This window comes from Ornithorhynchus anatinus, chromosome 12, assembly GCF_004115215.2.
Source record: "Ornithorhynchus anatinus isolate Pmale09 chromosome 12, mOrnAna1.pri.v4, whole genome shotgun sequence".
Taxonomy (NCBI): Eukaryota; Metazoa; Chordata; class Mammalia; order Monotremata; family Ornithorhynchidae; genus Ornithorhynchus; species Ornithorhynchus anatinus.
Window position 1 is genome coordinate 16915140 of NC_041739.1, and position 24062 is coordinate 16939201.

A 24062-nucleotide genomic window follows, 5' to 3' on the forward strand; every position below is an offset into this window, starting at 1 on the left:
GATTAACTTGTACCTACTTCAGTGCTTAGTATAGTGCCTGGAACATAGTAAATGCTTATCAAAAACTACAAAAAATAAATGAATGAACAAATAGACCAAAAGTCAGTGTAGAAAAGGTTTAGATCATCCACTGGTCTCATAGTAAAAATGCTCAGAAAATGACAATGTCAACATTATGACCAATGGTGTTCACAACTCATTGGGAAATTGCTTACCCAGAGACCCACACATAATATGGGGTCCAGGAAGATGGGTGCAGTTGTAATGAGGGGCAGACTGGAAGGTCAATTGGTAGTTAGTACAACCTAAAGTGACCTACTTGGTCATCTGCCCTCACTGACGACATCCTTCCAAAGCGCTGGAATCATAATGGAGTGGGTAGTTGCACAACTGTAAATTTCGGACATTTGAATCTGGCAGGAGTTCTGCATAGAATACTGCACACTGTAGTTTAATTCTTACCAAATTAAAGTAAATTAAAGTTGCTGCTTTAAGCCCAGGTGGAGGTGCAAGGACAGGGATAGCAGCAGCCCAATGGAGAAGGGCAGGAAGGCAATGGCAAATCAGTGAGGAGCTATGATACCATTCATTGATTCATTCATTCAATCGTATTTACTGAGCACTTACTGTGTTCAGAGCACTGTATTAAGCGCTTGGGAGAGTACAGTTTAACAACAGACACATTCCTGCCCACAAAGATCTCACAGTGTAGAGGTGGAGACAGACATTGATATAAATAAGTAGGTTAAATAAATACATAAATTACAGCTATATACAGATATACACATGTGTGCTGTGGGGATGAGAGGGAGGATGAATGGAAGGAGCAAGTAAGAGTGGTGCAGAAGGGAGTGGGAGAAGAGGAGAGGCGGAATTAGTCAGGGAAGGCTGCTTGGAGGAGATACAACTGACCGGAGCAGGTAAGAGGAAGTTGCAGTGATGTGCAGCCCCTCCATCGTCCCCCTGTGGCTATCTTCCCACTGGTCCCCTGCTATGGCCGCTTCCACTTTCTCTTTCATTTCTGTTTGGACTGGGGAGCAGCTCGGAGCCACCACAGAAATGGCAGTGAAGATGGAAGTAGCCACAGCAGGGAGCCAGAGGGTGGCTTTTTGCCTGTTGCTCCAGGGAGCTTCCTGTATTCCTCCCTGCTGCTACTGCAGCCTCTTCTCTGCCCGCCACGCTTTTGTTGCTGCCTGTTACCTGGGATCCTACCCCTCTTCTCTGGGCAGCCACCTGAAGAGGAGAGGAGAAGCAGCAGGGAACTCACCAGCAGCATGATGTACTCTCCCAAGCACTTAGTACAGTGCTCTGCACACAGGAAGTGCAGACAAGAGATACGGTGGCACGGGGCACTGGAAGTCATCACCTGCCTCGCAGGGCATCATCCTGTGTGTGCCCATGTGTTGGTTGGAATTTGTGGTGTAGGCATCTGCAGCTCTGTTCTCCCTCCCACCAAAGACCCTGAGCCTCATGTGGAACAGGGTCTATGTCTGACCTAATTGACTTGTACCCACCCCAGAGCTTAGAACAGTGTTTGACACAAAGTGCTTAACAAGTACCATCAAACAAACATCTTTCTATCAGCTCTCCCTGCCTGTTTCTGTTACCTTTACCTTGACCCTATGTCTGTCTCTCTTCCCTCCTGCCATTTACCCTGTGTTCCTTGAGGTCCCACTCCTAAACCATTTTGGGCTTTCCAAAACATGTCATTTTACTTCTCCAGAGTTGGTCTTTCTCCAAAAATACAGATTCTCTGAAGAGGTATCCGGACTTGCGTCCCTTGCCATGGTTCACTGATGAGCTTGTTTGCCTGCCCTGTGGAGTAGGATCCAACTGCAATTGTCATTGCCTGACTCGAAGGAGAGAAAAAACACCTTCTAGTGAGCAGAGATTTTAACCTTCTTGTTTGTAATTATCTCAGGCCTGAAGGCCAAAATGTCCTTCTAGCCACACACAATGTGCCATCGCACCTTCAATTCCTTTTTTCCACTCAAAACAGAGTTATTTTTGGGTCCTGCAGATCCTGTCAAATAATAGGAAGTTGCTTCAGGAGGTTGAAAGGGAGCATCCCAGTTGGGCAGCATGGATTTATGAGGGAATTACTAAAATAACAACCACTGTTTTGTTCAAAGTAGTTTTGTTATTCCTGGTGCACTCTTGAAAGGATGACTTTGAGTGAAAAAGTCCCGACTTCACAATACCTGTGGGGAAAAATGAATACAGCTAGGATTTTGGCACATAGTTTTGGGACAAATGAAAGTTTCTTCCACTTTTCAATTGGGCATTTATTTTGCCCAGAGCATTTGGCTCTGGATGACACTTCCCATCTTGGAAGAGCATATTATCTGAGTCAGGGTAAACACACAAGGAACAATCTCCAGTGAATAGCTGATGATTAGTACACTGGGTTTCAATATAATACCAGCTAGTTTCATTATACCCAGGGAGTGATAGTGGCATTGTCCAACAGTAAATGAATGGTAGAATCAGAGCCCAAATTGATTAACTGACTCCTGGTCCTTTATTTCGCTCATGAAGCACAATGATGCCTCACAAATTGTTCAAATTAGGCTCTGATGGTTCTAGTCCCTGAGATTTAATTTCTATGAGAATGTAGGAAGAATGCTAAACCCCTACCCAAATCAAATTGTCCTATCATCTTAGTCAACAACAAACCACATAAATACTATTCCCACATTTTCAAAGCCTGAAATGGCTGAGGTGCTAAGACTGCAAGCATATTTTAAATGCATTCAGTAATAATTATGGTGCTTGTTGAGTGTTTCTTCTGTGCCAAGCACTGCTCTGGGGACTGGGGTAGATAAAAGCGAATCAGCCTGGTCACGGTCCCTGTCCCACATGGGGCTCACATTGCAAGTAGTAAGGATTAGAATTTAACCCCTGTTTTACACGAGGTAATTGAGGCACAGAGAAGTGACGTGACTTGTCCAGCGTCAACAGCAGACAAGTGGCAGAGCCGGGATTAGAATCCTGGTCCTCTGACTCCCAGGCTTGTGCTCTTTCCACTAGGACACACTGCTTCTCAATACCCCAAAACTTTTGTGACATTAAAGGCCAGCTTGTTATAAGTCACAGCAATTTCCTACTTGTATTGACATAATAATTGTAGAATTAGTTAAGCACATAGTATGTGCCAGCACTGTTTTAAGAGCTGAGCACTCTCACTTTGGCTCATCTACTAGGGTAGAGTTATGGCGGGGGTAATCAGTCTCTAGAGCTCAGCATTTTGATGAGAAAACAAATGGATGATTCCCCCTCCCATTTTCAACATGCTAGCCGTTATCGAAAGCAACACTTTCGGGCAGGGAGGAAATTACAGTAGCTAAAGAGCAAAGTCCCAATACACTGATCAAAGCTCTGAAGGGTTGAGAATCCCATACTCTAAGCAGTTTGTGGACTTGCACAGTCTTCTGTTGTGCTCCAGATAATAATAATAATAACGTTGGTATTTGTTAAGCGCTTACTATGTGCCGAGCACTGTTCTAAGTGCTGGGGTAGACATAGGGGAATCAGGTTGTCCCACGTGGGGCTCACAGTCTTAATCCCCATTTTACAGATGAGGGAACTGAGGCACAGAGAAGTTAAGTGACTCGCCCACAGTCACACAGCCGACAAGTGGCAGAGCTGGGATTCGAACTCATGAGCCCTGACTCCAAAGCCCGTGCTCTTTCCACTGAGCCACGCTGCTTCTCCAGATGGTTTGCGTGGGATGGATAGTTCTATATTGTACTCTCCCAAGCACTTAGTTTAGTGCTCTGCACACAGTAAATGCTCAATAAATACCACTGATTGACTGACTGTATACCCCTTCCCCCCTTTGGCTTTTATTATGACATTTATTAGGTGTACATTCACTTAAGTTATGAATCCTTATTAAGTCACTACTCTATGTAGGACACGGTACTATTCCCTTTGGAGAGAGCACAGTGGAATTAATAAACAAGATCACTGCCCTGAAGGAGTTTATAATCTTAGTTGGGAAGACAATCACTAAATAATTTACAGATAGGAAGAATAAGGGAGAAGGAAAAGGGGTTGCTTACCTGAATTAATGTTTATACAATATAGTATTTTTTCAGCTCCTTTGACCACGTCTCCTCTATGAGGCCTTCTCCAATTAATTTTTTATCTCCCAGCTTCCCAAATCAGCACTTTTGTGCCAACTAAGTATACATAACCCCATGTAGCAGTTAGGAACATAACATATATTCTCTTACTTTTTCTTAACGGAAAACTTTTCTTCAGTATTTATCTCCTTCCCACCTGCAAAAGTGTAAGGTCTTTGAGGGAAAGGGTCATGTCTTCTAACTTTCTTGGACTTTTCCAAACATTTAGTTCAGTGCCCTTCAACTACATAGTAGATGCTCAATAAGTATTCTTTTCCTTAAGATATTCATGTGATTTGGGAGGTAATGAGTATCTCAGGGTGAAAGTGGTTGAAGCCTGTGAAAGCAGCTGTTGAGGGGTAAAGCTTGAGGAGACTAGAAGTTAATCAGTGGAGGTCTAGAAGAAATATGATTTCAGGAGTTCTTTAAGATAGGGAGATCTGTGGTCTGTCAAATTTGAAGATGGAGGGAATTCCAATCAGGGTCTGCAATAGACTAGAATGAAGCAAGGGAAGAAGCTCCAGAGCAGAGCCTTGAGGATGACTCATGATTAAGTGGTGGGAAACGGAAGCAGAACTGATGAAATAGATCAAAAAGGATTGTCCAGAAAGGTGAGAGGAGCCAAGGTTAAAGAGTACTTCTGGAGAAGAGAGTGGTCCACACTGTCAAAAACAGCTGAGAGAATGAGGTGGATTTGGATAGATTAGAAAAAAGGGAAAAAGTGAGTGTAAAAGTAGAAGGAACAAGTGGGTGAAAATGTTTTATATTCAAATGAATAAGGCTCTTAACTTCTCTGGCACTATGTTTCCTCATCTGTGAAAAGGGAATTAACTACCTGTTCCACTACTTAGCCTATTTAGAGTTCCAAATAGCACATAAACTACATATACTGGATCTACCCTAGCACTAAATATAGTGGCTAGCATATAGTAAGTGCTTAACAAATATGATTATTCTTATTATTATAAATTCCCTCAGCTGACAGGGAGGGGCTTTTGATGTTTAGGTAAGCAATAATAGCAACAAATAATAATAGAAAAATATCTAAAATGAATTCAGCAGAGACACAGAATATTCCCTCTCTAGACTGTAAGCTCACTGTGGGCTGGGAATAACAGAATATACCAATTCTGTTATATTGTACTCTCCCAAGTGCTTACTACAGTGTTTGCCAACAGCAAATGCTCAATAAATATGATTGATCGATTCACAATCAATCAGCAAATTAATGGAATTTACTGAGCACTCGTGTGCAGAGCATTGTAAAAGCTCTTGGTAGAGTAACAGAAATTTCTACAAAATGTTTTGCTACAAAAACTTTTAGGCTATGTTTTCCCATTCCTTAAGAACCTCCAGTGGTTGCTTATCCACCTCTATAAACAGAAACTCCTCACCACTGGCTTTAAAGCACTTTTATCACTTTGCCCCCTCCTTCCTCACCTCGCTACTCTGCTACAACAATCCAGCTCTCAATTTTTTCTCATCTAATGCTACTCTTCTCACTGTACATCGATCTCATCTATCTCAGCTCAGACCTCTCGCAGGAAAGAGCCCGGGCTTGGGAGTTAGAGGTCATGGGTTCGAATCCCGACTCTGCCACTTATCAGCTTTGTGACTGTGGGCAAGTCACTTAATTGCTCTGTGCCTCAGTTTCCTCATCTGTAAAATGGGGACTAAGACTGTGAGCCTCATGTGGGACAACCTGATTACCCTGTATCTACCCCAGCTCTTAGAACAGTGCTCTGCACATAGTAAGCGCTTAGCAAATACAAACATTATTATGTCCTGACTCTGCCTGGAACATCCTTCCTCCTCATATCTTACAATTATTTTTCCCCCTTTTGAAGCCTTACTGAAGGCACATCTTGACCAAGAGACCTTACCTGACTAAGGTGTCTTTTCCTTTTCTTCCACTCCTTCTATATTACCCTGACTTGCTCCCTTTATTCATCCCCAGTCCCATCCCCACAGCTCTTATGTACATGTCGGCAATTTGTTTTTTTAATGTCTATCTCCCCCTCTAGACTGTAAGCTCATTGAAGGCAGGGAATGAGTCTTTATTGTATTGTACTTTGCCAACTGCTAGGTATAGTGTTCTGCACACAGTAAGTGTCAAATAAATGTGATCGACTGATAGAAATGATGCCTTTACTCAAGGAGTTTACAATCCAGCAGTAGTGACAGGCATTAAAATTACAGGTAGGGAATGCAACAGAGCGTAACAAAATGTCCATTAAGATGTGGAGGTGGGTTGAGTATTCAATGCTTCTCGGGTATGAACTCAAGTGCGTAGGTTATTCAGAAGGAAGGGAAAATAGGGAGGGAGGTGGGAGATTATTCCTGAGGAAACAATTTTCTGCCTAGAATTTCTGACAAGAACATATCATTTGCAGGTCAAGTCATTGTTTTCTCAGTTTAACACTTTCATAAAACAGTTGGTTTTATGAAAAACAGATAATTCAGTTACCACAATTTTTTCCCTCACTTTTTTGCATCAATTTAGCTTCATTTAATTGTGATGACTTGGACATACAGTCAAAATATACCTTTCTTCAAAATATTAACCATTTAAATTATTAGTATATAACATGTTCCAGCCTCTTTCTTTGGTGCTGATAATCATTGTGATTATGATGCCTCTAGTCATTGTAAAAATAATTACATTCAAAATTGCAGTTTCTTTCCTGCATAAAGACTTGACTGTTGATTATATAGTCATTTCCATTGTTCCAAATACACCAGTTGTTATTCTATCACATAATTTTGCTTTGATATATACCAGGAAATTTGAGATGATAGTAAGAATAGCATGCACATTATTCAGCCAATACAAAGGAGAAAATAGTGAAACCAATTCTGTGTGAGATTGCCAATAAAGTCCATGAATCTACCTAAGTATAAATTCAAGTCCAGGTGGATCTCAAGAATACAATCTCCTCTCTGTAAATATTCTCATTAAGTAACTGAGAGGAATCAATAGAATTTGCTGAAGAATGAATGCCTAATTCATTGGAAAGGTACGTATGAAAGATTGTTTCATTTCAGAAACAGTTTCCTCATCTTTCCAGAAGAAAATGGAGACCTTTTACCCTTCAAAGGTTAGAACCTGGTATAATAATTATTATTTATAACCATGTACTTTGCATCCACAGTATAACTACTAAAGCCACAATTACTTGAAGAAAGGCCTTGAGAAAAATGACTTGAATTTTATATTGGAAAAAATAACAAGTGTTTTTTTTTTTTAAGAGAGCTCTTATTTAGTGCTGCTGTGACATCCATAAAGATATTTCTGTCATAGGGCCGAGGAATGTTGATAATTTATTAGCCATAATATGTGTATAAGTATAACCTAGATTAGAAGGGTCTAGGGCTTTGCAAAGTATACTTTCTTTTGGTATCCTAAATGGATCATTAAAGATCTTAACACTAAAAGAAACATTAACATGAATTTGTGTGACCCAATCACTTTCCAGATTATTTTTACTAAAATAACCATTTTCTTTGGACCTCATTGGACTACTTATTAAGATGTTGCATTTTTACATTGGAAAATGAAGAGGGTGTCAACGCAGCCAGATTTAGACCGTGAGTCTGTTGTTGGGCAGGGATTGTCTCCATCTGTTGCTGAATTGTACATTCCAAGCGCTTAGTACAGTGCTCTGCACATAAGTGCTCAATCAATACAATGAATGAGTATGAAACTCTACCTGAGCTACATTTCAGACACTATTTTCTTCCATTGCTTTTTATACTGTGAAGGTTCAAAGAGGCAGTAAGGTTATTCAGAGAAAAATCCAACAATCCCTCAAACATGATTTCATAATACTGGACAGGGTTGCTTTCTCAAGTGGGCTGTGAATTTCAGCCCTGGAATTACCAGTAGTTCTCCTGTCATGTCTGAAGCAACATTATTAGCAGTTTCAAAAACATTAATAGATTCTGCCTGTCCAGACCACTAATGGGATGAGTCAGAACTAATGACAGGGAGATTAACTACTGGAAATTTCCTTCACAGCTCAGCTTTATAGTCCTGGAAAGAGCTCCACTGCACTTGTATTTTGGGTACCAAGTTGCCTCTTTAGTTCCATCTTCTGATTGGTCTAGGTGATTGCCCAGTAAGCCCCTGTTGTCCATTGCACTGGAACCTCAGCACTTTACCCTCCATTCTGCTGGGCAGTGCTGACAGGTGGAATCAATCCATCACATTTACTGAGTGTTTATTTGGGAGAATACAATATAATGGAGTTGACAGACATGTTTCCTGCCCATAGCAAGTGGGGAAAAAGGGTGTCCTTCAGTCAGGCAATCAATCCGACATCATGTTTTAGAGAGAGAAAGAGGCAAGACTGGTGGCTGATTAGTAATTTATTTAATCTCAACACCCATCCCAACAACACTTGCTTCCTCATCGAATAATTGGAACAACTAATGCATTACACTTGGACATTTAGCAAATATAATACTTTGGGCAGAAAGCAGACCTTCACTCGGAAAGTTATACCTCTGTTTGCTACTTTCCTTTTTCCAGATCTGCCCCCCGCCCGTCAATACCTAGTGTCCTCAAAGACACTCAGTACTGTTTACTTTTTCTCTAATTCCCAGCCTTCATTTCCACACCTCTCGCACACCCACAGGTAGCCTATCCCCAAGTCACTAGTATTTCTGCCAGCAATGCACGAGCAGTCAGAGAAGCTATTAGTTGGTTCTGAGGCACGCCGAGTGAAGTTTTTCAAATGTCAACCAAAGCATAACACATTTGTGTTTCCTTCATGCCTCATGGGGCTTTTGGGTCTCAATCTTTTCCTACTCATTGCATTGAGCAATACACCTTTTAATATTTAGTAAGAGTGTGAGAAACCTTTTTCCTGAAAAAATGCCTCACAATTTCCAAATATACATTCCCTTTTGGCCGGAATTAGTTACCTTTGAAAGCCCAGATAGCTGCTAGTCATTCTGAGAATGTTACATGAATACAAATTGACTTCTCAAATGGAAAAGGGACCTACATTCCACTATTCCGTATTCCTGCTGTTTTCCACCCTTTGCTTCGGTAGCTCGGTTAGTTTCAAAAGTGCTAAAAGATGTCTGGCTTCAGATGTGTGTTCCTCTCTGATTCTAGGGTGACTGCTTCCCTACTGGTCATATGGACCCAATCAGGCCCCCGTGGAGGGAGAAAATGGATGTGGCCTCTCAGGTCTGTGTGGAGGTAGATGCCTTGGCAGAATTAGTGTATGGGTGGGGATGACACATAGCTCTTTGAAGGAAGGTTGCTCTCCTCTTTTCTGCTCTCAGGGATCTATTTCAGCACCCTCCAAATTAGAATAGCATTTATTACTTATAAGAAGGGCCAAAGTCTTTTGAAAAACATTGATTAGTCAATCATTTTATTTATTGAGCGCTATATGCAGACCATTGTACTAAGCACTTGGGAGAGTTTTAGGAAAAATAGATTGGATTGATTAGATTTGATAGGAAGTCATGATGACCTAAGAGAGAGTGGTCTCAGTGGAGCAGAGCTGGCAGAAGCAGCTTGCAGTGGGGCAAGAAGGGACTGCCTTCCTTCCATTTACTAAATCTGTGGGTGGAACAGTTTAAATTGTAATTCTTACATTACTGCTGCCTCATTTCTTTTGGGCTCGGCCTAATATCTACAGGCCCAGAGCTTGTGAGCTTTTCCCCATCTGTGGGGCCTAGTCAGAGCGATCTTTTTAGCTTGATTTTTTAGTTTGGATTGTTTTAAGAATATGTGGAATTTTGGAGAATTGAAGAAAGGTAGTCCAATCTCTGCTAATCATCATCCAAAGTTAAATGGTGCATAACTCATCCCAATAAACCACCTGGCCAAAAGATTGTGTTAAAACAACTTCCATGCAGGGACAAGGAGTCCCAGTTCTCTATCAGCAAAGAATAAAGAAGCATTGTTGTGGTGTCCTTTTGACTTGAGTTATCAGAGCATTTGCCCGTTTTTTCCTCTAATGATTAGGTCACTAAATACCTGTTACTTACAGGTCCTCAAGAGATGACATAACTAGGGCGAGATCACCAGGGCAGCTGCCTCGGGTGCAGTTCACAAAGGAGACAGAGCCTCAAGTGCTGAACCAAAGCCTTTTTTTGGTTGCTGTATTTTCAGTCCCACCAGCTGAGTTTGTGCCTGAACCAAATGTACAATAGCCCAGTGGGAAGAGCTCAATGAGGGCTCAGTGTGGAAAGTTGAAGAAAACTAATATGCAAAGGGGCATACAGTCCCTTCAGTGGGGATCAACAGATTGGGAGCACTGCATTGGGGTGTTTGTTAAATGCTTACCTTAGTAAAGCGCTGTATTAAGAGCTAGGCTAGATACAAGTTAATCAGATCAGATATAGTCACAGCTTAAAGAGGAGGGAGATCAGGCACTGAATCCCCATTTCACAGATGAGGAAACTGAGCCACAGAGAAGTTTAGTGAGTTGCCCAAGATTACCTAGCAGGCAAGAGGCAGAGCCAGGATCAGAAATCCAGTTCACCTGACTCCCAGGCCCAAACTCTTTCCACTAGGCCATCCTGTTTCATTTGGTCCTTCACTTTCAGGAGAGGAGAGGGAGGGAAGACAGGGCAGTCAACAACAATTTTCCCCTACTAGAGCACCTGTCAGCAACAAGCAGCCCCCCCAGAGCCCTCCACCAAGTAGCTTGAGTGGTCTCCAACTCCTCCCCTTCTACCCCAGGAGGTCTTAGATCTGTGTCCCCTTACTGGGGGCCCCTGGTAAGTCACTCAGTGCCAGCCCACTTGAATGTTGTAGTGGTGCCATGAGTATCTGGTGCTAAGTGCACTGAGAAGCAGCATGACCTAGTGGAGAAAACACAGGCCTGGAAGTCAGAAGGACATTGGTTCTAATCCCAGCTCTGCTACTTGTCGGCTGTGTGACCTAGTGCAAGTGATTTAATTTTACTGTGTCTCAGTTACCTCATCTGTGTAAAGGGGAGTATTCATTCATTCATTGAATCATATTTATTAAGCACTTACTGTGTCCAGAGCACTGTACTAAGCACTTGGGAAGTACAATGCAACAATAAGCAGTAAAACTGAGCTGAGCTCACTCAATAATAATAATAATGCTGGTATTTGTTAAGCGCTTACTATGTGCAGAGCACTGTTCTAAGCGCTGAGGTAGATACAGGGTAATACTAGCCCACTGTGCTTCCCTATCCATTCCCCTGCTCTCCCCTTTCATCTCCTCCTCTTCTCTTTATCCCCCTATTCTGATCTCCCTCCCACTCATCTCCTGGGCTTCGGAGTCAGAGGTCATGAGTTCAACTCCCCCCTCTGCCACTTGTCAGCTGTGTGACTGTGGGCAAGTCACTTCACTTCTCTGTGCCTCAGTTCCCTCATCTGTCAAATGGGGATAAACTGTGAGCCTCACGTGGGACAACCTGATTACCCTGTATCTCCCCCAGTGCTTAGGACAGTGCTCGGCACATAGTAAGCGCTTAACAAATACCAACATTATTACTCTCCCTTTTCTCTTCTTTCTTCTACCCTCTTCAATACTCTCCCCTTCTGTTCCTTCACCTTTCCCCTCCTTTTTCCCAATCTTCTCTGTCTTTTTGTCTCTGCTTTCCCATGCCTGCTGGCCAGTTGCTTTTAAACAGTCACACAATACAAAGACACTTTCACATTGCAGCTCGCTCGGTGTGATATAATGAACGTCACGTGCCATATAAGGGACTATAAATTGTATGGATCTTTGTGCAGCCACTGCTGCAAGGTTTCATTTTATTTGACTTCTTTGAAAACATATAGTGGCCAAACCTATTTTAGAAGGTCACATCTGTTGTTTTTTTAAATGGCTTTTGTTGAGTGCTGTGTGCTAGGCACCATATTAAGCAATGGGGTAGATGCAAGATAATCAGATCGGACACAGCCAATGTCCCACATGAGGCTCAATCTTACTCCCCATTACAAAGATGAGGTAACTGAGGCATAGTAAAGTTAAATCACTCGCCCAAGGTCACACAGCAGACATGGCAGAGCTGGCATTAGAATCCAAGTCCTTCTGTCTCCCAGGCCTGTGTTTTATCCACTAGGTCAAGCTGCTTCTCTGTGCAGTTAGTACCCAGATCCTCACAGCACCACAACATTCATGTGCAAATCCGTACACTGGAGTTGTTTCCCCTACCTTCACCTTACCCTTGTGCTGCCTGTAAATTATTTAACTTCCCTGCTAGATTGTGAACTTGAAGGCAGGGAACTACAACTCTATTATACTCCTCAGAGTGCTTCATCAAGCTCTATGTATTTGTTCTATTATGTTTTGGCTTATTCTATATCTTTGTAGGATCAGTAAGAATCTGCCCAAAAGGTTCATTGAAAATTTTGGGTCTAGATCATTTTCTAGATGACCAGAGAAGCAGCGTGGCTCAGTGGAAAGAGCGTGGGCTTTGGAGTCAGAGGTCATGAGTTCGAATCCCAGCTCTGCCACTTGTCGGCTGTGTGACTGTGGGCGAGTCACTTCACTTCTCTGTGCCTCAGTTCCCTCATCTGTAAAATGGGGATGAAGACTGTGAGCCCCACGTGGGACAATCTCATTCCCCTGTGTCTACCCCAGCGCTTAGAACAGTGCTCTGCACATAGTAAGCACTTAACAAATACCAACATTATTATTATTATTATTTCCAAGAAAAATTGTCTCAAAATGGTGTCGGTGGATTTATTTAGGATTCTCTTATAAAGTTTGTTTTAACTCTCTGGAAACTTCCTGTTTTAAAGGTTATTTCTATATTTGAGGACTCAATATTACTTTCCCCATTAGCTAATTTTATCAAAATGCTGTAATTGGCCAAAGAAGGGTAAATAATGTCTCTTGTTAGAAGAAACTTTGAAGTGTGGCAATTCCAGTCAGTAACTTGTTAATGGCCCATTTTGATCATTTCACTGAATATATTGCCAAAAGGAGAATTTATTTTAATGCTCACTTTTCTATTAATATCCTGCAAACCTCCCCATTAGCCTGCGAGCCTAGTTTCTGTCTACACATGTAGAGCAGTTTTTTTTTTCATATCTGCTTGGTCAAGCAAGATAAGATATTTTAATTAAGGAGAAATGTTTGCTACTTGGAGTCTAAAGATGCACACTTTTTCTTTTTCTTTAGAAAAATAAGTGCACACAAAGTAAGGAAACCTCTTTTTATCTGGTGCCAACTGAATTTTCTTCTAATATTCAAACTGACTACTCAGCAAAGAAGACTAGAAAAGGACTAAGCTTCAAAGTTCACCTTGGAAATAAAATACAGAAATTCTCAGACAAGAGAATAAAGTTTTGTTTCTGACTTAAGGATGAGGTTTGGTTATGGGACTCAATTTGCTAGAATTCTCACATATTTGTAAATAATAACAACAATAATAATTATAATAATATTTGCTAAACATTTACTATGTATCAAACATTGTACCAAGCACTGAGGTAAATATAAGATATTCAGGTTGGACACAGTTCTTCTCATACCTGGGGCTCAGGGGAAAGAGAACAGGTATTTAATCTCCATTTGGAAATGAGGAGACAGAGGCATGGAGTAGTTAAGTTATTTACCTAAGGTCATACAATAGTCAAGTGACAGGGCTAGGAATAGAACCATATCCCTTGACTCACAGGCTCTTTCCACTAGTCAAGGCTGCTTAGTGGGTATCGTACTCTTCCAAGCACTTAAAAGGGTGATCTGCAGAGAGTGAGCAATCAATAAATGTGATTGATTGATTGAATGAATTGATTTTGGGGAAAGAAATTATCTAATAGGTTGTGGCAGGGTACCAAACACACTTTTGGGACTGCAGATTGAAACTTTTGCTAAATATAGACAGGAACAGGAGATACCCACCACTGTCCATGAATTGGCTTATGAGAGCTCAGAGAAGGCTCCTCCCTGCCCATGAGCTAAACAGGAATTCTGAGGAATGTCTTGCAGACCCAAAGCATTATTCATTTATTCAATCGTATTTATTGAGTGCTTACCAAGTGCAGACTACTGTACTAAGCACTTGCAATGTACAAATTCAGCAACAGATAGAGATAATCCCTGCCCAACAATGGGATCAGAGTCTAAACTGGGGAGACAGACAACGAAACAAAGCAAAACAAGTAGTCCCATGGGTTGAAGGCAAACCAGGTTGGATTTCTTCAGACCCCAAAATATTCCTCATCATGAAAAATGTCTAATTCTTTAAAAATGAGAAAACCCACTACATTTTACATTGTGAATTTTTAAGATTTTGTCCCCAAATGATGTTTGCTTCCCATGTATGTTATCATCACTTCATTGTAAAAAATATCAAATTTACATAATCACTGTAAAAACTATTAGTGTTTGACAAATACCTAACTCTTCTAGATGACCAAATTTGAGTACTGCACTTTGCCTCCACATAAGGTCTCATAGAGTTGATCTATGAACTTACCATGAGAAGAGTTCATGGGGCCCTATTCTCCTCACCACACCATCCTCCTCCATTTCCTCAAGGCTGCCCAGTGGTTAAAATACTCTTGTCCTGGACTAGTGAAGTCACAAGCACTTTCCATCATCCCTTGTCATACCAGGACAGTACAATTCCCTTTTCCCTGTACCTGAATGGATTATCATACCTGGATTCTTGGGAGCCAAACACTTGGGTCAGCAACCCAATACTTCCTGAATTCCACTATCAGTGAGAACATGGCTTTTATAGGCAGGTTGCCATTTCAGGGCCCAGGATTCACAAATTCTATCAACCCTAGCCCTCACCTCTTGTTTTTACGAGATGTTCTTCCCCTTGACTCTATTTACTGCCATTGTTCTTGTCTGTCCATCTCCCCCGATTAGACTGTAAGCCCGTCAAACGGCAGGGACTGTCTCTGTTGCTGACTTGTTCATCCCAAGTGCTTAGTACAGTGCTCTGCACATAGTAAGCACTCAATAAATACTACTGAATGAATGAACCTCTCCTTGCTTTGAAGAGTTTATAGACTCTCTATCAGGTCATCAGTCACTGATTGATCTTATCTATCTAGCTCTATCAATAAGTGTATTGTTTGAGGGAACTCACTGTGCACAGAGCACTGTACACATTCCCTGAAGTCGAACATTTGATCTACTCTAATAGCTAGAGCATTTCACCTTGGGACAATGTGAGAATGTTAGCAAGGCTGCCTTTAGTGCAACGTTTCTGGGGATCCTCATTCTACTTTCAGAGCTTCATGGGTAGAACTTATACTTTTGCCTTCTTCTGGCATTTACAAGGATTGGCAAAAGTTCTATTTTCTTTTTTTTCCATGAAAACAGCCCAATTTTTAGGAGAAAGTAAGACTGCAACATCCTCTAGACTGTAAGCTCATTGTGGACAGGGATTGTGTCTGCCAACTCGTTTGTATTGTACTCTGCCAAGCGCTTAGTACAGTGTACTGCACACAGTAAGCACTCAGTAAATATGGCTGAGTGATTAAGAGAAGCATTGATCTATAAACTTCACTCATCTTGCAACAGTAGATAATGACCATGATGGATGGGGAAGACTTAAGATCTAATGACAGTTTCACATACAGAGGGCTAAAAGCTCTATAATCTATGTCACTTGTACCCAATCCATATCAAATGGAGAGTGCTCCTTTCATCGTTTTTGCCTCACATACAGATAATTTCTCAAAGCTATTCTTCATGTGCTGCAAAGGCATTTGAGTCTAAAATTCTTCCTCAGGAGGTATATTTCCAAAATCTATGGAGCATCAGGTCATAAAAACATGAAATAGCAACAATTATCACCACAGAGATGATTCAGTGTCTTTTAAAGAGTTTATGATCAAGCCTACACTATTTGAAATACAAATGAAGGAATCATATACATGAATTGTAAGCTAAAATTATATCAATCTTAATATTCGTGCATTAGACATGTGGATTAATGCTACAGTTTTATGGCTAGGTATACATTGCTGCAGAGAACCAGACATGGGAATGAAATTTACAGTTGGAACATTTTGCCCTAGTTATTCCAGATGATGGAACGACCAAAGTTACTGAAACAATTATCTAGATCAGCTGCAGGAAACAGTTTGAACCCCAAAATTCTGAAGATACGGGCAATGTGTAATCTCATATTTGGTGACAGTAGACTACATTACCAAGTATTCTAGCACGGAAACCAACTCCCTCAGGCACAGTGAATACTAAGTTATGATTTTTAGCATACAGTTAAAAGTATAGCACTTATAGAAAGTATGTTCTTCCTGTACGTGGCACTGTTTGTTCAAAGGCTATTTAAGTGCTTTGTAGAACAATTGGGTAGAAATGAAAATAACTCACCTTTAAGTTTCCATCCTGATGAAAGCATTTCATTGCTGTCCTTCACATATTCTGTCTTCTACAAGTTGTCTGTAAGGTATTCGCGTGCAAGAAATCCACAGGGCTTTGAGTTTGAGTTGAGGTTTCAATAGGCTGAACCAAATTAAAGAGACACAGGCCTATGTTACATCTATAACACTGACTCGGGCTGAGGTTGCATATCAGGATATATGGTAACTAGCCCTGACTTCTTTGGACCTCATTTTCTATCTTGTCAAACAGGGCTGACATACTGGTTTCTGGATTTTGAAAGGAGGAATGAACACTTTTAAAATGGCTATGCAAAATAGACCCACTTGGTGATGTTTTCCCCAGGTTCCCTCCTCCATGAGAATACTCTGGTATTTGTTAAGTGCTTACTATGTGCCAGGCACCATACTAAGCACTGGGGTGTATACAAGATAATCAGAATGGACACAGTCCCTATATCACATAGGACTCCCATTCTCAATCCTCATTTTACAAATGAGATAACTGAGGCACTGAGAAGTTAAGTGACTTGCCCAAGGTCACACAGCAGACAAGTGGTGGAGTCAGAATTAGAACCCAGGTCTGACTCCCGGGCCCATACTCTATCCACTAGGCCACGCTGACCTCTCTAAGTATCTGAACAAATCACTGGAATAAGTGCCAATTTACTTCAGAACTGCCAGGTATAGAAAAAGAGGTATAATTATACTGGGAATGAAAAATGATTGCACAGATACTTTGAAAAGAGTTACTTTGAGCCTGACAATTTTTCACTTTTACCTTTGAGAGAGAGGTCAGCTGGAATACTGAACTCCCAGACTTTTTCGAGTGAAATGTTTTGCGAGGGTGAAGTCACAACAGAGAGAGGACTTGGCTTTTCACATGTATGGCTTATGTGCCTCCTTCGGATTTGGAATGACTCACCAAAACATAAAAATGCAACTCCAACCTAATTTTTTTTTTGAAAACCTGACTACATATAATGAAAGAGCTTGTTTAATAAAATAACATTTTGTGAAACAGTCAAAATCTGTGAGATTAAATTAATCTTAATGGAGTAATTACAGTGCTGATGGTTTGAATAACTTTGAATATATATTTTAATCTTTTAAATTTTACATCTACAAATGATGTTCCTTCTTTCACATTGATTTGGTACAAATGAACAAGGTCTTCTTGAATTTGCACCTTAAGATTGATCTGAAGATTTATATTTTTAAAAAAACTTCCCCAGGTCTATCTTCTGTAAGAGGGAAAGTTTATTTCCTCAGCCCTCTCAAGCTGAGGACAAATCTCTGCTTCGCCACTTGCCTGTTGTGTGACCTTGGGCAAACCACTGGGCCTTAGTTACCTCACTTGTGAAGTGGGGATTAAGATTGTGAGCCCCATGTGAGACATGGACTGCATCCAATCTAATTATCTTGTACCTACTCCAGCTCTTAGAACAATGCCTGACACATGATAAGCACTTCATGAATACCATAAAAAAAGAAAAAGAAGAAAAGGTCTCTTTCTTCTAAGAGCCTGACTATCCTGAAATAACGTTTACAGTGAAATGTTCAGTTTGAACCAGTCTGAAGTGTCATCTGAAGGTTTCCTACTGATTCATTGCCAGTTCAGTGTTTTACGCTGGAACTACCAGTGTAAGCACCATAATGGGGAAGATGGTTGTTGCTTCCTGTGTGCCCAAAGCCTGCCGTTATTCCAGAATCAGCTCAGAACTGGCAGGTTCAATCTTCTCTAGAGGTGAAACATGACAGTCAGTGAAAGAGAAGAAACATTGGTAATTTATCAAAGACTCAGAAAGTGATAAGGAGGAGGGTGGGGAAAAGCATCAAACTGAATCAGATTCTCAGTTGTTTTCAATTTAATTCCTACAGGGTGCATTTTCTCCCTCCCTCCCCCAATCATTAATGCACACACACAAACTCGCCACCCCTCTTCATTGCTTCACTTTCCTTTAATTTTTTCCTCACTTCTTACCAAACTGTGTCTGATCGGAGAGCAATGAAGATCCTAGTTGTGATACTCTGAGCTGTTAGACACATCCATAGGAAAGTTGGATATTTGCTTAATTTATTACCATTTTAAAATAGGCCATATAAATAAGTAATGTTTTGTTGACCGTATTTTCTCCTTTATCCAGAAGATTTTCTGTATACTGAGGGTCTTGGAGTGACTCATTTAAATGATAGAATATCTATGTCTGGGCTAGTCATTTTTGGAAGCTGCTCAGTCTAGGTACCAAAGGATTCTAGAGAACTCTTTTCTTACTCCTCCCTTCACACTCATTATTGCTTGTTAGGAAGTGGAGGCATTCTGGCTTTGTATGATGCCTCAGTGTCCTAGTTTTGAACAGCCTAATCAAAATGGAGTAGAAAAAGATGTCATGGGAAAAATAACTCTGTGGACTTGGAAAGTCATGTCTGTGCTGACTTAGTTTCCATCCATTTTCTATCCAGTCCAGCCCCCCTCTAGTCTGTGAGCTTGTTACGGGCAGGGATTGTCACTGTCACTGCATTGTGCTTTCCCAACGGCTTAGTACAGTGTTCTGCACACAGTAAGGGCTTAATTAATACAATTAAATGAATGGATGGGAGTGCAAATAAATGTTAGTAGTCATAGTGTTTATTAAATGCTTACTATATGCAGAACACTGAACACTTGGAGAGAATATATATGTGGGAATTTGATAGGATCCCTGTCCCTTAGACAATAATTTTTCTGTTTTTTTAATTCAGTTGCATTTAAAATTAGACACTCAAAATCAAAACAGTTTCTAGGTAAGGAGAAAGCTCCTTTGATTTGGAAATGGATTCAGATTCATTCAATGACCTATGGTTGTGCATTTGCTAAAGAAATTAGGGCTCAGCCTTATTTCTGAGGGAAAGGAAGAAGTCAACTGATGCTCTCCTCCACTCTTTCCTGGCACCACCTGGAGCCTTCCTATGCACTTGTCAGGGGTGGGTGGAGGGAGGAGAGGGAGAGAGGAAGTAAGATGGGCAAAAAGGGTGAGGGAACCATCTCTTCCCTTGTTCATAAAGAGCCCGGCATGAATTAACACCCTCCACTCGCCTAGTCTAGAAAGAGAATGAATCTTGCAGTGCATTTTAAAGGAACAGAAGGAACAGAATTATAAACCTTTTTAGTTTTCCAACCTAGTGAAACCAGTTTGAAGTAAAGATGCATGGAAAATCTCTGAAACAAATGAAAAGGTTGGGAATAGAAAATCCCAAGGTCCTATTCAGTAGTAAAGGAAAGGGAATTCTGAAAAATGAATCAAACTATCACAGAGAGTTAAATATTTTCATCATTGCCATTGTTATCTGGACTTTCTGTGCAGCACAATTTATTCCCTCTGACATTTCAGAGAAGTCACATAAGTGCCTAACTTTGCTGTCTAGACTTCTCAGGTTTATTACTAAAGTGATCAAAAAAGATTAAGATGACATCTCTCTCTCTCCTAATGAAAATTTATTTAATGCTGAACAACATAATAGGGAAACATTACCATGTAAATATATCAGTATTTTTTGCCTCACAAGAAAAAGGCAATTAATGGTACTTAGAGAATCAGCATGGTGTAGTGGATAGAGCATGGGCCTGGGAATCAAAGGTTTGTGGGTTCTAATCCCAGCTCGACCCCCTGTCTGCTGTGTGACCTTGGGTACATCATTCACTACTCTTTGCCTCAGTTTCCTCATCTGTAAAATGGGGATTGAGTCTGTGAGCCCCATGTGGAACAGGGACTGTGTCTAGTCCAAATTGCTTATAACCACCCCAGTGTTGTGTTCCAGTGCCTGGAAAACAGTAAGCACTTACTAAACACCATAATAGTAATAATGGTCATTATTATTATTCTTAAATGGCATCAAATGATTAGTTATATCCTTTTAATAATTTCACCCCCTGCTTTTCTTCAATGTACAAAATCTGGGGGTGTCCTCAGTAGTGACAATGACTACAATGGAATCTAAATATCTCCCTCAACTCTTCTACTCCTTTAGACTAGGATAAGTGAAATGGGATATTTTTGCATCTCCAGGTGGTGAGTCTTGCAAAAGAAATCACTTAATGGTATTTATTGAATGCTTACAGCATGCAGAGCACTGTATTAAATACTTGGGAAAGTACTCTACAACAGAATTGATAGACACATTCCCTTGCCTACAATCTGGGGAGCAGATGCTTGTAAACAAACAAAAATGAAACCCTGGACAATCTTGCAAGTCTCACAGTGATGATGATGATGCTATTTGTTAAGCACTTACTATGTGATAGCACTGTTCTAAGCCGCTAGGGTAGGTACAAGCTAATCAGGTTGGACACAGTCCCTGTCCCACATGGGGCTTAAGATCTTAATCCCCATTTTACAGATGTGGTAACTGAAGCACAGAGAAGTGCAGCGACTTGCCCAAAGTCACACAGCAGACAAGTAGTAGAGCCGGAATTAGAACCCTGGTCCTTTGGACTTCCAGGCCCGTGCACTATCCATAAGCCATGCTGCTTCCCAGTGGAGCAGCAGAACCATTTTGTAGAGTTCTCTGCACCATGTCAGTACTCAGCAAGCAGATTCTTGTTTTTCAAAACCACTCTGATCACAAGGGCAGTTCTTCAAAGAAGGCATCCAGGCAATGTAACTCTGAAATTTTCCTGGGGCTAGGGAGAAGCCAACAGAAGCAATACCAATAGAAACAAATCCCATCACCCAGATTGGTAGGGATTAGACAATTTTAAAACCCATTTTCTAAAACCAGATGTGCCTCAGAAGCAGGAAATGCTGAAGCAATTCATCTGGAATTAATTCCTCACCTACCTGAGGTAGTTTGTCTTCTAATATATCAAAATAAGCAATAGATTAAAGAGCTAGGCAGAGTCTAGGGGATCTTGATAAAAGTTTTAATGCCTAAGGACATTTTTCAGTTAATTACATTCAGAAGGATTTGAAGATGACATCTTTGAAAGGATATCAAAAATGACAGTCACTAAAAGTTCTTGATTTCACCCTGAAACAGGAGCTGGGAGAATGTATCCAAATGAGCTCCAATCAGATAGCAGAGACAGTGACAGTAGGCTTCCTCCTAGAATATGCTGAACAATAAGAAGAATGCAGTAAATCAGATTTTTTCCATTTTCTCATATTTACATTTTAATGGAAAATTCTGTGAAAGGTCATATCTGCACCAGCCTTTTAAATGGCAATATATTTTCAGCACTAACATTTTCAATAGTTTGGTTTTTAGTATTGCTTATGCACCACAGGGCAGTAACAGAAAAACAGTGAAACTATTATTTATATCTTGTAAATTATAAATATTTTTCAGAGACCTATCCCAAGGGAAATGAAACTTCTTTGTACATTTTTAAATATCACACAAAATAAAATTATGGTGAACTGAGTTTCTGCTGGGCGAATAGGCTGATACAGACTTCAACTAAAGCTGGGAGGGTTTGAATGTGGACTGAATGTGTGCTTGATGCATCGAGGGCTTGCTACAATCTCTACCAACATTCTGTAAGCTGTAGCAAATTCCTTAAGATTCAGCTAGAAAAGAGAAGAACTAATTCTATTCACAGAGATGATATTTACCATATCAGGGTGAAATGAAGCATGTGAGGATTATTTGATGAATATGTTCAAAATAATAATAATGATGATAGTGGTATTTGCTAAGCACTTTCTCTGTGCCAGGAACTATACTAAGTGCTTGGATATATAGAAGATAATCAGGTTGGACCCAGTCTCTCTCCCACGTGGGGCTCACAGATGGGGAAACTGAGGCACAGAGAAGTTAAGTGGCTTGCCTGAAGTCACACAGCTGATAACACTGACAGTGTAGACATTTCCCCCATTGCAGGGGGTGTGGGGATTTAATTACTTTCCCTCATTTCTCTCTTTAGATTTATCTGGGTAGGAACCAACAGAATGAAAGATCCATTACAAAATCAGTGTACCTCTTTCTCCAGAAAATAATCAGCCTCTTTGACCTTGAAATGAAAGGTCATTGCTAGGCTGGGGCAACAGAGGCGGAAGGTGTCCGAAGAAAGGCAGCAGCAGTTCCACCTTTTTCTTGAAGAGTTGAAATGGCTCCAAGATTTATAGACACATCTAGGGTGATGTTGGCCATAGTGTTTATGAATATTTTCATCTTCTCCCATTATATTTTCAGTACATAATAATAGTAATGACATTGGTATTTGTTAGGCGCTTACGATGTGCAGAGCCCTGTTCTAAGCACTGGGGTAGATACAGGGTAATCGGGTTGTCCCACATGGGGCTCACAGTCTTAATCCCCATTTTCCAGATGAGGTAAGTGAGGCATGGAGAAGTGAAGTGACTTGCCCAAAGTCACACAGCTGACAAGTGGCAGAGCCAGGATTCGAACCCATGACCTCTGACTCCCAAGCCCGTGCTCTTTCCGCTGAGCCACGCTGCTTCTCTGAAACATGATATTGATACATGATATTCATGTATCATATTCAATACATGATATTGAAGTCTTCCCCAGCCAATCCTCAAAAAGATAGTAGCTAAGAGATGAACAAGTTGTTCAAACATTGTCATTTAGTGTGCTTTATGAATCAAAAATAGTTTTATAATAACTTTTGTGATTTTATGAAATACCAGTGGTACTGATTATCTGCCAGGGCAGACTTTTAGAATTATCTTGATCTTGAAATAATATCAACCCTTATGCCTTTAAATGGGGCTAAAACATATGTACCCTTATTTAATGAGTTATCTTGAGGCTAGAGGCTTTATGCCTGTCATTAAACTTTGTTGTTATTTGTTACTACTCTCACAAGGTTTTCTGTCTTAATATGAATCTCTTTTTCAACCTTAATAGGAGTTTGCCTGTGCTACCTAAATATACAGTATTTCATGTTGTAATCTCCAGAATAAAAAAAAAAATATCCATGGTCTAAACCAATTTCACTAAGATGGAAAATGATTGAAACATTTTACTCTTACTGTTTCTGGCTCACCTGCAAATTAGAATCTTTAGAAATAGGAAGGTACCTTATGTCTAGAATTATCCATGACTCCTTGCTTTCTTTCAGCTCTCAGCATTCATTCTATCACTAAAGCCTGTCCATTTTTCCTTGTAATCATTTCCAAAATCTGCCCCTTACTCTACATTTTAAAAAGTCACCACCCTGGTGGTCTGTGCTTCCAGTCTCTTCCCTTTAAACTCCACATATCACTCTGATGCCTAGAACTTCATTCAGTACACACATCTCTTCACGCCTCAAAAGACTCCAGTGTTTGCCTATTCTTCTCTGTATGATACAGAATTCTCTGATCATTGGCTTTAAGAAACACTATCAGCTCTCTTTCTCTTAACTAGTCCCCCTCTACTCCTATAACCCAGCTCATCTTCACACTCTTCCTTGTCTTGAATCTCCTGTTCCTAACTCCCAGCTCCTGATAATCAGTCATCCATAGAATGATCATGGCCTTCGTCTGTCTGAAATTCTCTCTCCCTTCAAATCTGCCAAACTTCAGTTCATCCCCATCTTCAAGGGCCCTACTGAAATCACTGCTTTTATTGCTTTCTTCTATTTGGATGACATTTATTCAGTCAGATTCGTATAAAGCAAATATTTATGAAGAACAA

At 40.6% G+C, this 24062-nt stretch overlaps 1 long non-coding RNA gene across 1 annotated transcript in view; it reads right to left on the reverse strand.

The window, feature by feature from the left end:
- Positions 1 to 1858: 1858 nt before the first annotated feature.
- LOC114815417 overlaps positions 1859 to 24062 on the reverse strand; it is a 32209-nt gene continuing 10005 nt past the window's right edge. Inside the window, exons 2-3 of the long non-coding RNA XR_003763177.2 lie at positions 16435 to 16566; positions 1859 to 2201 (exon numbers count right to left, since the gene is read on the reverse strand). This is a non-coding gene — a long non-coding RNA (uncharacterized LOC114815417). The remainder of the gene's footprint in view (positions 2202 to 16434; positions 16567 to 24062) is intronic.